This window comes from Heteronotia binoei, chromosome 3 (genome assembly GCF_032191835.1).
Source record: "Heteronotia binoei isolate CCM8104 ecotype False Entrance Well chromosome 3, APGP_CSIRO_Hbin_v1, whole genome shotgun sequence".
In the NCBI taxonomy this organism is placed as follows: Eukaryota; Metazoa; Chordata; class Lepidosauria; order Squamata; family Gekkonidae; genus Heteronotia; species Heteronotia binoei.
In genome coordinates, this window is record NC_083225.1 from 128,396,552 (window position 1) to 128,411,239 (window position 14,688).

The window sequence follows — 14,688 nt, forward strand, 5'->3', positions numbered from 1 at the left end:
TTGGAATTATTGTCTTTTTCCTTTAAATAAAATATCTGCTGTGGAAATTGATAAAACAAGTCCTGGCAATTTTTTATATCTTCCAGAGAGTTTTAAACCTTTTGTTGTTGTGTATCTCATACTCCTAGAAAAGGTCAGGCCGTTTTCTGAGCATACTCCATTCCAGCTAATAAAACTAATAAAACTAAACTATCATAATTTTTAAAAAGAGGTAAAACCTGGTGCAAACAGGAGTACTCTCCATGGAAGTCCACAAGCTGTCCCAGCTTATTACAGAACTTCAATGGAAAATGAAATTGAAATCATATGTGGTCACAAGGGAAGGAAAATCAGAAACAATAATTAGGAAAATTGAAACCTTAAGCTATGATTACAAGCCGTAGACCTACATCACAGAACAAAATCGCCTCTAAAAAGCTAATAAAATGCTACCTAGTGGCAGGTCATCAAATTGAGTATCCAGAAAGTACTGAAGTGACAAAAATAGCAGAGCCCTGGGCATTCCAGCAGATATTCTTTCTGAGTTACTAGCCAATGCATTTAACTGTATTCCTGCAGAACTTAAACTAGATATAAAATAACACTGCTTATGGGAAATTGCACTTTGAGAATTCAGGGTGAAGAAATCACAGATGGAAAGACAGTCTTGGATAATAGCTATGATAGCATCATTGATCCCAAATACAAAGACAGGAGCCTGCAGGCAGAACATACAAGAAGAGAAATTTCCTGAGATTGTAACAAACTATTGGTTTTTCCCCCATCTCACATATTAGTCAATCCATTCATGCCTAGCACAAACAACTGGCAATGCTTAGCAAATGCTTGGCAGAATGAAAACTGATGCAGTCTGTGGCCAAACTGAAAGTGTGTTACTGTGCAACAGAGCTACACTGGGATTTCTAAGACTACATATGAGCATACAGACGTCTGGAAAAGATTACAGAAATTCTCAATAGATGTTTATCAGAGAGTGCAACAACTGGACAGTCATTATGATCATAATGAAAGGAAGTCTCATTCCATATAAATGGTTATTAACATTGTTAAATGTCATCAGAGTTATTTGCCCAAAATAGAGAACATTGGTTAGACCGGACATAGTTACATTTAACTCAAGTTTGGCACACAAATCAATATCAGTTCCATCTGCATAGCATCTAGTAACATCATTTACAAAGACTGCAGGTAGCTTCACTGGTTCAAAGTAAAAACCCCAGAATAAGTTATGTTATACATTTTATTAAGATGAACACAAAATAGTGTGCAAGCTTCTCAAAAATTATTCATTAGACTAGCAGTTTAAAGGGGAAAGGGGTGCAAAGGAGGGGGGGGGAAGAGACCCAGGTTTGAATCCCTACTCTCCCATGGAAGAAGAAAAGAGTTGGATTTATACCCTGCCCTTTCACTTGGAGTCTCAAAGTGACTTACAATCTCATTCCCTTCATCTCCCCACAACAAATACCCTGTGAGGTTGGCAAGGCTCAGAGAGCTTTGAAAGAACTGCTCTTGCGAGAACAGCTCTGAGAGAACTGTGACTGATCCAAGGTCACCCAGCAGCTGCATGTGGAGATTAGAGTCCACTGCTCTTAACCACTACAGCAAACTGATTTTGAGCCTGGCGAGTAGTAACTTTGGGCCAGCCAAGGTTGTTGTGATGATAAAATTGAAGAGGGAGAATGTTGGAATCAACTTTGAGCCTCCACTTGGAAAAAGGCAAGGTAAATAAGAGAAAGAATATAGTAGTAAATTAGTGAGAGAGGGAGAGAGGGTTTAGGCTACAGTATTAAAGCCTCTTGTAAGCCTCTTGTGTGGAATACTGAGCAGACATACAGAAATCAAGTGGTGCCAGTGTCAAGTTGCACATTTGACCTTGGGAGGAGGAAGAGGAGGAGAAAGCATCTAACAAAACAATTTGAAAAGTAGTCCAACAAATGTCTCTCTTCAACCAAATGGAACACACTTCACAAGGTCCCTTAAAAATCCAAAGCAAAGAAATACATAGTAATCATGTTAGCAATACTAAGTAAGCAATACTAAGCATTAATTAATTTTACTTAATGCGTAAGTCAATGGAAGCCAAATCGGGGGCTATTATTAGCTTACAAAGCTTGTCTCATTTGCACTTTCTAGTGTTGCTATGGTAGAACTGTAACCTATATTAGAAGGTCATGTTACTTTATTCTAGAATATATTAACTATCTTCACAGCTGATCATATGGTCTCATCCTTTTTCTTGTTAATTCCATTTTTAATGCCATAAACATAGAACAGCTGTTTCCTGTGTGTATCTGAAGAAGGGGGAGCTGGTTTTTTATATTGCAGAATTTAAAGAAATATGTTCAGGTGGGTAGCCATGTTGGTATGAAGCAGCAGAACAAAGTTTGAGTACAGTGGTACCTTTAAGACCAACAAAGTGCATGCACACAAAAGCTTATATCTTGCATAAAACTTTGTTGGTCTTAAAAGGTGCCACTGGACTTGAACTTTGTACTTAAAGAAATATGAACAGTGGCAACTTGGAAGTTGTAAATTTGTCCTTTCATGATTACTTTGGATTGGTCTGTCACCATAGTCCTATATAAAAAGCTTCATAATTGAATTGGGAAATTAACAAAGTAAGTATTCATGCTCACAAAAGCTTATACCCAAATTAAACTTTGTTGGTCTTATGTTCTGTAACAAAATAACTTTATTTTTCCCTTAATGACTGGATTCTTTCTTTCATGGCCTATTACTGAGAAAGTAATCCCAAATCTTCACTTTTAAAACACTCTGTTTGCCAAGTGCACTATTCCCCCTTAAGAACCCAACACTCCCACTTGCCACAGCAATCCTTGTTTACAAGGAGGTTCATGAGTCCAGTTTTCTTGGCCCCTGCCATTGTTAATGTGTACAAAACTCTAGTTACCAACTACTTGGGTTCCTGTGCACCAAACCAACAACATGTGTGTTTGCACTGGCAAAGCTAACAGGTACACAGTTTCTCTCTTCCCCTCTCCTCTCTCGCTCTCTCTCTCTCTCTCTCTCTCTCTCACACACACACACACACACAATTAAATTGGCTCTGCTGAGTCTCTAACACATGATGCCCATAGCACAGTTTTTCAAAGCACCAGGTATTTTTGTAGGAGGAACTCATTTGCATATTAGGCCACATCCCTCTGATGTAGTCAATCCTCCTGGCCTGGAGCTTACAGTACTAAAAGCCCTGTAAGCTCTTGGAGGATTGGCTATATCAGTGGGTGTGGCCAAAGAATTCCTGCTACAAAAACACCCTGCAAAGCACAATTCCAAGTCAGAAATACTCCTGTATATTGAAGTACACACTCAATTTTTCTTTCCCTTTCTTTGCACTATTATTCTTCATACAAAACAATTTCCAAATACAAAATTAAGAGAGAGCTGAGAGGAAAGGAAGGAAATAAAAATCTGTTTTGGGTCCCACTCTGAGATTTCTGCTCCCTGTCTCCCTATCTCCCAGTGTCAGTTATGTGAACACTTACATGTGTGAATGTCCATATCCAACTTGTGTTAGTGCTTGCATCCCTCACCAGTCTGTTACCACATGTATCCTTTCACATGTATTTTTTGTAGCAGGAACTCCTTTGTATATTAGGCCACACCCCTCTGATGTAGACAATCCTCCTGGAGCTTACAGTAGGCCCCGTACTAAGAGCCCTGTAAACTCTTGGAGGATTGGCTGCATCAGGGGGTGTGGTCTAATCTGCAAAGGAGTTCCTGCTACAAAAAAAACCCTGGGTACAGGAACTGAAAAGGTACTCAAGCATAAGAACAGTGCAATTGTTCTGTTCAGAGGGACATATATGTGAAATGTTACATGAGAGGAGAGAAAGAGAACTTTTAAAAGAGCCAAGTCTTTGACTGAGTGGGAATTCTGCACCAAGGAATGGCCACAAGAAGTGAGGGGAAGATCTAAAGATGGGGAAAAGAGAGTTTTAAAGGGAGAAGTAGTAAATACACAAGTTTACTCATCCTCAATTTGCTGAGCTAGGTAGTGTATTGTAAGCCGAAATGCCCTCAAAATGAGGTTGGGGAATTAGTCAGGTGGGCACCTGGCTCACTCAGGATCTTTTTACCTCTGTATACAAGATACACGTCAAGAGAGTGTATCTTAAAATTTCTCTCTCTCTCGGCTTGGCTTCGCGAACGAAGATTTAAGAAGGGTGCAGGGACTCTAATTTAGTAAAATCAAGAGAGTGTATCTTAAAATAATAGGGACTCTAATTTAGTAAAATCAATTATGATTTATTAGGAAAAATATAGGCTTCCATACAAGATAAAATACTCATCAAAACACACATTCAGTCCTAGGATGGATGGATGGATGGATGGATGGATGGATGGATGGATGGATGGATGGATGGATGGATGGATGGATGGATAGATAGATAGATAGATAGATAGATAGATAGATAGATAGATAGATAGATAGATAGATAGATAGATAGATAGATAGATAGATAGATAGATAGATAGACAGACAGACAGACAGACAGACAGACAGACAGACAGACAGACAGACAGACAGACAGACACATGGGTATACAAACTGGGTGATATTTACCTATTGTAGTCTTCAAGGAAGGCTCCAATGGTGACAAGTGAGGAAGTGGGAGAAGGGACCTGAAACTGATCAGGAATCAGGGATGGATCTATGCAGCGGAAGTTGGGATGCTGATAGAAGCACACATGTGGGGAGCTGGGTCAGAGGTTAAATAGACTACCTTGGACTCTCAGGGGATGGGAGGTATGGGGGAGGAGAAAGGGGAGGCTCTGCAGTGACCATAAGGGCTGGACTACTGCAGTAGCCAATAGAAAGTGCATTGGTGACACCTAATTGGGTGCTTGCTCTTGACCAATGGACTTGCCTGTATCCTGTATACCTGAGAGAACTTTCAGGTTGAAACGGACCAGGGGGCAGCTCCAAAGTGACAGTTGGAAAAAAGAATAGAAATGACTACTGGGTGGGGAACACTCAGGATTAGGGAACTTATCTGAAAGGGTGACAATAGAGAGTCTAATTGTGGCCTAGGTAACACCCAGCATGTACAAAGGAACTTGGTTCTGGTTAAAGATGGTCTTCCTCTTCTTCTGTCTTCTTCTAGGCACCAGTCTTTGTCTAGAGTTCCGTTAAACAAAGAAAGTGGCAGTTGGACTATTAACCACTCCTGGGGTGGGTAGGTTGCTTGTAGGCCAAAGGTGACATCTGGAGTGTACGTGAGCCTTCTGCTGGGATGAACTGGAGTCAAGCCTGGTGGGAAGATGGCTACATGTGGTGTTAGCCCTCCACGGTGGATTCCATGATCAGGACTTCATAACCGTTCGCCTGGATAGCTACTGGCAGCGCAGTCTCTTCCGCTCTATGGCTGATACACGGAACGACGGGAAGACGTTCGTGCTGCTGGTAGGCACTCTTGTACCGGTCTAGAGTGCCTTTTGTGGCATTATGGCTGCTTGTACTGCATAAGTCCCTTATGTTCCTGGATAGGTTTACCCACACTCTCTGGCCAGACGTGTGTGAGTTACTTCTCCAGGTGCCCTGGCATCCGGGCTGGTAACTACGATGTTTGGAAAGGGGGCTTTTCCTCACAGTATGCTGTCTGTTTAGATAACTTAAAGATTCAGGGAAGGGGACTTTAACAGAGCTTCCAGAAGTCTCAAGGAAATAATGATGGTTGGTTTGCTGGCTGCAGCAAGATAAACCAAAAGATTTCCCTTCAAATAGCAGCAATTTACTCAAACTGTTAAGCAAATAATGAAGCAGCAAGGATTAAGGAATGTGTGAGAGCTTCTAGCTGTGGTACTTTTCCTTCCTTTCCTCCATGGCTGGGAAGTTGTAGGAGGGAGTCTGAGATGTCCTGCTAACTTCTCATGTCAGTATTGGATTAATGTCTCTCTTTACAGATCTTTACATCCTCTTCATAAAGTAATATGATAGTTGGAGATAGTGTTTTTAAAAGTTTTAAAATAATTTCTGAATAAGTAATTAATAACTTACACAAATAGTTGGTTGGTTATGTTCAACTTATATTAATGAAGAGAATATAGATATATGATATCCAAGATCTGCTCTTGATCTCCAACTTTGGGATCGGTTTATATTGACAAAGACAAAGTATTGTGCTCTTAATTTCAACTCCTGTTTGGAAGTAAATAAGTTAGTTTTATAGATAAAGAGTGTATATTCATCTTACCTGTATATTCTTACTTCTAATATTTTTAAACTATTCAGTTAGTTTAGTTCTCTTGTTTTTCTCTTTGCTTTTCTTTCTTTTTTCGATAAGTGATTTGATCTTTGTTGCATCAAAGATAAATAACTTAGATTTATACCATAGGTATTAGAATTGTATAAAAGTTTAAAAAGCTACAAAAGGACTGTAGAATTTGATGGTGAAAACTCAAAGACTTGCAGGTAGAAGAAATACGGTATTTTTTTTTCTTTTTTTGCTGTAGAAATGTAACTGAAATATTTTCTGTTTTTCTCCTATTTCTCTGTTGTACCCCCCCTTTTTTCTTTCTGTATTTCCCTACTATGTCTTTTCTTCTACTTAAAACTAATTTAAAAAATTGTACTATTACATACAAGTAGTAGCCTGCATACTTACAGTTGTGTGCAAGGATTCTGTATTTTTATTTGCTGAAGGAGTACTCAGAAGGCACAGTAAGCTGGAAGACATTCAAGTTATAAAAACCAGAATTTTTTTTAGAAAAAACATACATGTTCTATGCTGCATCATCACAATCTAACAGAAACAATAATAAATATGGATCTTTCTATGCAGACATTAACCTCACTGATGCTTTATAAATTCTTCATCCCATATTGTTAGCTAAGCAGAGATAAAGGATTTGCATTCAGATATTTCTGGTCCAAAATGCATATTTGAAAAATACTTCCTTGGAATTTTTTTTTTATATCTTTGGCAAGGCAGACCTCCAAATCCCCAATATATCCAGGATTTTTCAGGCACTAAAAAATGGGTCTTGAAAAATATCAGAAATATTTGGACTAAACTGGGAATATTGAAAGCTAGCATTTGCAGCCTCTCAGGATTTTTCCCCCTCCCCCACTCCCACCATGTTTCTGTGTCTTCCAGGACATGGTATTGGCTTGCCAGGCTGCTTTAGGTAAGATAACTGTTTTTAGTGGTGTGTGTTTGTTTAAGTATGTTCTTTGCAGGTGTTGGTTTGTGTCATGTTCTTGGGGGTGGATTCTTACACTTTACATTGATATTCTCACATTTCACATAGGTTCAGATACTCAGGTTTTACATTGGGTAAGTAGGAGATTCTCAGGTTTTACATTTCTCACAGGGGATTTCACCTCTTCATAGGTGTGGAGAAATGCCATTTGTGTGTGGGTTTAACTGTCTGTGAGTTGGATGAGGGAAGACTATCAAACTTTAGGTATGCCTTAGTCTAGTTTCCTCACTCCCCCCTCCCCTCCTGTCTGTAACCAGTAACTTGAGAACAGCTCCCTAGAGAGGATAGGAAATCCCTCAAGGTTAGAGAAGATATGCCCCAGAATGCTGCAGAAGAGGCACAGCCAGTTCCTGGGTGGGAACTGCTGTTTATAAGAACATAAGAGAAGCCATGTTGGATCAGGCCAATGGCCCATCCAGTCCAACACTATGTGTCACACAGTGGCAAAAAAATTTTATATATACACACACACTGTGGCTAATAACCACTGATGGACCTCTGCTCCATTGAGTTTTGGGTGGGAAGCCATTCAGTTGTCACGGAACAAGCAGAGTCATGCTCCTGGATGATGATGATTGATGATAATATTGGATTTATATCCCACCCTATACTCTGAATCTCAGAGTGGTCACGATCTTCTTTACCTTCCCCACACACACACACACACCAGACACTCTGTAAGGTAAGTGGGGCTGAGAGAGCTCTTACAGCAGCTGCCCTTTCAAGGACATCTCTCATGAAAGCTATGACTGACCCAAGGCCATTCCAGCAGATGCAAGTGGAGGAGTGGGGAATCAAACCTGGTTCTTCCAGATAAGAGTCCACATACTTAACCACTACACCAAACTGGGCCAGAGTCAGTGGCCATTTTGGGGATTATGCTTGATCAGGTTACCCAAGAGTAACAAAGTAAGATGCCTGCCCTGCATACCATCTATATAATAGCAATCAAAAAATAACCATGGAAAATCACGAAAAACAATAAATACAATTTCTAATACTTTAAACAAAATTTAAAAAGCAGCAGCCAAAACAATTTAATGGAAAATTGAGTAATTCTACAAAACACTAATCTTTACAGCAGCTATAAGATTATATTCCTAACAATACAATTAATAGCACTACTCATAAATTACAGTAAACCATTCATTGAAGTCCTAAAGTACGTCGTTGCTTCAGAAGACTTTCAAAGATTTAGAAAGACAATCCTGCCGCTCCTCTCATGGTGGATTAAAGTGCTAGTGTGCTCCAACAGTCCTGTGGTCAATATTGATCTTAAACATTGATAGATGTCTCAATAAGAATTTTAATCCAGCCACAATCAAGGCTTCAGTTCTTGGGAAAACAAACCAGTGGGTGTGTGGATAACCTCTGACGGGGATGCGCATATATCACAGTTTCTGACCCAGTCTTCTGTCAAAGAGGCATCTCCCACTCATCAACTTGCCCAGGTAACAGCCTGACAGCACTATGCACAGAGAAACTTCGAGTTTCTCCGTGCGTAGTGTTTTGAGGATGTTACCTACTGCAGTTTCCAAGTCAGAGTTAACTGTAGCCCCATGTAGAGGGCATTACAGTAGTCTATCCTTACATTCTACAGTCTATCATTACAGTAGTCTATCATTGAAGTGACCATAGCATGGATCACCATTGCTAAATCACGGTGCTCCAAGCAAGGGGCCAACTGCCGTACTCACCACAGATGAAAAAAGGCAGACTTATGGAGTTCTGGGTTCCATCGCCTTGAGCTCAGTGGCGGTCCGCGGAGCTTGTCTCTTGCGGCCCCCCTGAATCAGGCTGTTGAAGAGGTGCCACTAGGGGAGACCCTGGAGGGGTTTCCTTTCAGCATGGGGCTTTTGCAGGGAGACAGGGATACAGCAGCAGCTGTTCCTGTCCTTCTTGTGTGCTCCAGTGCTCCACGACCATGATCGCCATTACGGCAGAAAGAGGTGAACACCTGACCGCTTGCTTGCTTTTCTACTAACAAGCCTTTGATGCATTGCTTTCCTACCTCAAACACAGCAATTCTACTCTGCAAGTAAGTTTGCTTTTCATACCATCAGCTAATGGGTCTTTTTACATAACAACAAACAGGTCAGTTCAAAGGAAGGGAAAGAGGTGAATCCCTCCCCTCTTTCCCATGAATCCAAAAGATTAAAAAAACAACTTTGAATGCCAGCAACAATCTGAATTTAACTGAATATAGATACTTAAATCGATCCGGATTATGATTGAACAAGTGATAAAGAGACTATTATTTGGTTATAATTTGGTCTGAACAAATGAAATATATTCCAAAGAGATTGGTATTTTAAAGATTTCAGGTTTTCACGGCTGGTAACATCATTAGGGTTTGTAGAATCTTTTGGGCTCAAGTGCCGTGTTCTACTGGGGAAAGTTTTTCTTCCAGACGTTTCATTCTCGGCTGCGGAGAACATCCTCAGTGGCGTTGCAGCGGGAGCTCTGACCTTCTTGGCTGCTGTGCATTGAGTGAGGCCAGGGCTGCTGGAGAGCTGCTATTTCTAGGCTGGAGGGGGTGTGGTGAAAGAGCAATAGGTTTGTGGATGTGCCCATTGTTTGGTGGGGCTTCCTGGAAGGGTAGTGATAAGGAAACTGGCTGTTGAATGTGACCATTGTTCTGTGTTAATTGCTGGGAGGGTTGGAAGGGGTGTGAAGAAAAGGAAGATGGTTGTTGACTGTGCTGATTGTTCTGTGGAATGTACTGGTTGTTCTGTGAATTTCTGCAATTTATAGTCTGTAGGGTGTTTTGCAGAGCTGGATACCAAGATTGGTGGATGGAAATGCCTTCTTCCTTTCTGTTGTGCAGGTGTTTGTAAATCTCAATAGCTTCTCTGTTCAGGTGGGTATGATAATGTGAGGCCATAGAAAGGACATCAGTTCTTTCAAAGTGGATGATGTGGTCTCCTTCTTGAAGTGCATGTTCAGCTACAGCTGATTTTTCTGGCTGAAACAAGCGACAGTGTCTCTTGTGTTCGGTGAGGCGGGTGTTGATACTGCGTTGGGTAGTGCCAATGTAGACTGCACCACAGGAGCAGAGTATTTTGTCTCACAGTGCGCGAACTGCACTGGCTGCCAGTTACATATCGGGTTCGCTACAAAGTGCTGGTTATTACCTTTAAAGCCCTATATGGCTGAGGACCTGCCTACCTGAGGGACCATCTTTCCCCATACGAGCCCCAGAGAGCACTGAGGTCAGCAGGGAAGAACAAGCTGACTATCCCTGGGCCAAAAGAGGCCAAACTGCAGAACACTCGCACATGGGCCTTTTCCATCGCAGCTCCATGCCTATGGAACCAGCTCCTGGAAGATGTGCGGGCCCTGCGGAGTCTTGACCAATTCCGCAGGGCCTGCAAGACCATCCTTTTTAGGTCGGCTTTTACAGACCACTGATTTATGATCACTAAACAAATGGATCCGCCAAAATGATTTTGCCCAGGGACCCTCGCTATCATGTAAACTGACAGAAATAGTGCCAGGAACATCACTGTTACTGTCAAATTATGTCAAATGTGTATTTAGAATTGTTTTTGGATAATGTTGATTTTAAAGTCTTGTATATTTATTGTATTGTATATTTATTGTATTGTATTAAAGTCTTGTATATTTATTGTATTGTATTGTATATGTCTTGTATATTTATTGTATTGTATTGTTGTTAGCTGCCCTAAGCCTGCTTAGGCGGGGAAGGCGGGATATAAATAAAATTTTATTATTATTATTATTATTATATTATTATTGTTCCTCTCTGATTAATATGGACATTAGAGCTAAAGGATTGAAAAGTTCTGAAAAGAAATTGCAATAAATAGTTAATTTGGATTAATTTTTAAGAAGACAAACAACACAATTATTTTGTAATCCGGTAGATCTGCTCTTAATATGTTTGTTTGGAGAAATTGCTTATATTGAGATAGATAAACTAATATGCTCCTTGTTTACCATTTTTCTTTCTTATCTCTCCACTTTTTACGTTATTTTAAATTTGATCTTTTTCTCTATCCATTTGAAATATGTAAGTTAGAAGGATAAAGAAATATTTGTTTTTATGCCTATCTAAATGATGACATTGTTAAAATAACAAGTCAGTTTATATTTTTAATATGGTTAAGCTTATCCAGTTAGTTCTGTGTTGAAACCTTGGTGATTTTTTTAATAAATCTATGTTTGCTGAAGAAGAATAGCTCAGACTTGTATTTTCAGTAATAGTTTAGTAAAAAGTGTACAATGGAAAATGAAGATGGTAGAATATAAGGGGAAAACTCGATACTTGCAGGTAGAAAAGATTAGGTATGTTGTTTTAAGGTAAAAATGTAACTGATATATTTGCAGCTTTCTCTGTTTCTGATTTCCCACTCTGTATTTCTCCCTCCCTCTTGATGTTTCTGTAGTTGTGCTTATGCTTTCTTTTTGTAGTTAAAATTAATGAAAATTATAAAATTCAAAAAGAAAAAGAAAAAAGGCAGACTTAGCAGTGGCTGCTACCTGGGCCTTCATAGTCAAAGAGGACTCAAAGTGCACCCCTGGCTCCAGACCTTAGGAGCCAGTATTAGCGGAGCCCCATCAAAGGCCAGCAAGGGAATCTCTTTTCCCGGGCCACCACAACTCAGATAGAGAACCTCTGTCTTTGTTGGATTTAACTTCAATCAACTCAGCCTGAGCCAGGATGTCACGGCTTGTATTGACAGGTCCAAGTTGTCTGAGGCACAGGCGGATTGGCAGCCCATCAATAGATAAAGCTGTGTGTCATCTGCATATTGATGGCACCCTAGCCCATAACTTCTGACCATCTGGGCAAGGGGGCGCATGTAGATGTTGAATAATATCGGGGATAGAACTCCTCCTTGCGGCACACCACATGTAAGTGGATGCCTCTGGGATGATTCTTCCCTTATCACCACCCTTTGTCCCAGACCCTGGAGGAAAGAGGCTAGCCATTGCAAGGCAGGCCCCCAAATCCCCACTTCGGTGAGGCGACTAGTCAATAGGTGATAATCAACCATATAAAATGCAGCTGACAGATCTAATAATAACAGCACCGCTGAGACACCTTGATCCAGATGGCGCAGGAGGTCATCTATGAGGGCAACTAAAACCGTCTCCGTCCCATGACCTGGACAAAAGCCAGACTGGAACGGATCCAGTGCAAAAGCATTATCCAAAAACCTCTGTAACTGAGCCGCTACAGCCCACTCTATAACCTTATCACAAAATGTTTATGTTTTTTGGATTTATATCCCACCCTCCCTGCCGGAGCAGGCTCAGGGTAGGTTCGACACTGACTGATAGTTCGCCAATTCAGTCAGGTCAGCAGATTTTTTTTTTAAGAAGGGTGAACCACAGCCTCTTTAAGGGGCATAGGGAAGATCCCTTCACAGAGGGATCTATTGATGATCACCTGTAATGGTTCATGTAGCTTCGTCTAGCCAGCTTTCATTAGCCAAGATGGGCACGGATCCAACCCACAGGTGGTAGGGCGCACAGTAACAAGAGTCTTGACGACTTCCTCTAGGCTGAATGGAATGAAGGAATCCAGAAAAGGACCAGAAGACATGCTGGGTGAGAGTGGCAGGGAGGTCATAGCGGAGCAACAAGACCTTATATGTGGAAAAACTCGCAAAAGCCTCGCAGCCTATTTCCAATTCCCTAGTGTTTGATTTACCTTGTGACAAAGTTGTTAGTGACCGAATTATACTAAATAATTGTGCCAGGCATGAGGTCACAGATGCAATCCAGGTTGCAAAGTAAGTCTTCTTTGTGGTCCGGACTGCCATCTCATAGCATGAAGAACCTGTAGGATGTTCTCGCTGCTTCGTCATGAGTATGCCATCACTGCCTCTATAGTTGTCTTAATCACCATTTCATCTGTCGTAGCTCTGGGGTGTACAATGGTGCCAATCGAGAATGCTGGGAGCGATCTTGTCGATAGCTGTGAAGAGTCGGTTATTCCAAGTCTCCACAAGTTCATCTAGCGAGTCACCCGAGGACCAGGGATCCCGCAGGGCCATCTGAAACCACATGGGGTCCATCTGACTTCACAGGCAAGCAAAATGTTTCTTGCCACCTAAACAGGCAGGAGTGGGATATTCATATGGGCCCTTGGGGCATAGTGGTCTGACCATGGCACTGCATCAGCAGCAATCCAGTCCACTACAACAGTGGTCCCCAACCTTTTTGGTCCCAGGGACTGGTTTCACCATCACTGCTGCTGCCACAGCCCGCCCTAGGGTTGCCAAGTCCAATTCAAGAAATATCTGAGGACTTTGGGGGTGGAGCCAGGAGCAAGGGTTTGACAAGCATAATTGAACTCCAAAGGGCGTTCTGGCCATCACATTTAAAGTGACCGCATAGCTTTTAAAATGCCTTCCTTCCATAGGAAATAATGAAAAATGGTGGCATCTTCTTTGGGGGCTCATAGAATTGGACCCCCTGGTCCAATCATTTTGAAACTTGGGGGGGGGGTATTTTGGGGAGAGGTACTGCATGCTTTGCTGCAATTTTGGTGCCTCTACCTCAAAATACAGTTCCTCCAGAGCCCCAGATACCCGTGGGTCAGTAGGGAATATTATAGAGTTTCCAGCAGACATTTCCCTCCCCCCGCCCCCGCTTTGTGATGACCCTGAAGTCAGGGAGGGCCTCCAATCTGGGGCAACCCCTGCCCCCACCCGACGATTGTGCAACACGGCAAAAACCACACGGACAGGAGATTGGAGAAAAAAGCAAAAACTCTGTGCAAAAAACACCTGCCATGCAATCAGTACGCAACAATGTCCAACAAAGATATACCTTCACACTTATAGTAGAAAGTTCATTCCTTTATTCATATCAAAATTTTTCAAAAAAGTTCATAAAGATTCCAGATTAGCACAATGTATGCAGGAAGTATTGAAAGACTCAATGAACAAAACTAGCTTACAGGCATAACTGGTATACAGAACTCCTGTTTCGCATTATTGCTTTATCCAACCAAATTTTAACCCACTCTTATGCTTCACTCATCACATCAAAATAATTTTACAATGTTTTCTCAGTGTTTGCTGTCAATATTCCTACCCATTTCAGCAGGAATTGGGCTGATGTAAGTCGTCTGAAGAGGGGGCTGGAGGAGGAGTTTCACCCCTTTTCGAAGTGAGGGGAGGAGAAGCCTCCTTCAGCATGCTATTGAAATACCTTAGATTCAGCCCGGGCCCTGCCAAAGCAGTAGAGCCGAGCCTCATCCCCGCCCCCCCGCCGCGCAATCAGAGGGGCACTGAAATGAGGCTTCGGCAGCTTTGGCAGGGCCCAGGCTGATTCTAAGCTAGTTCAATAGTGTGCTGAAGAAGGCTTCTCCACCCCTCACTTCCAGAAGTGAGGGAGAGAGTGAAAATCTTCCTCCAGCCTCCTCTTCAAACCACTTACAATCAGACTGGTTCCTGCCAAAGTGGGTAGGGCTGTCTCTAAGTC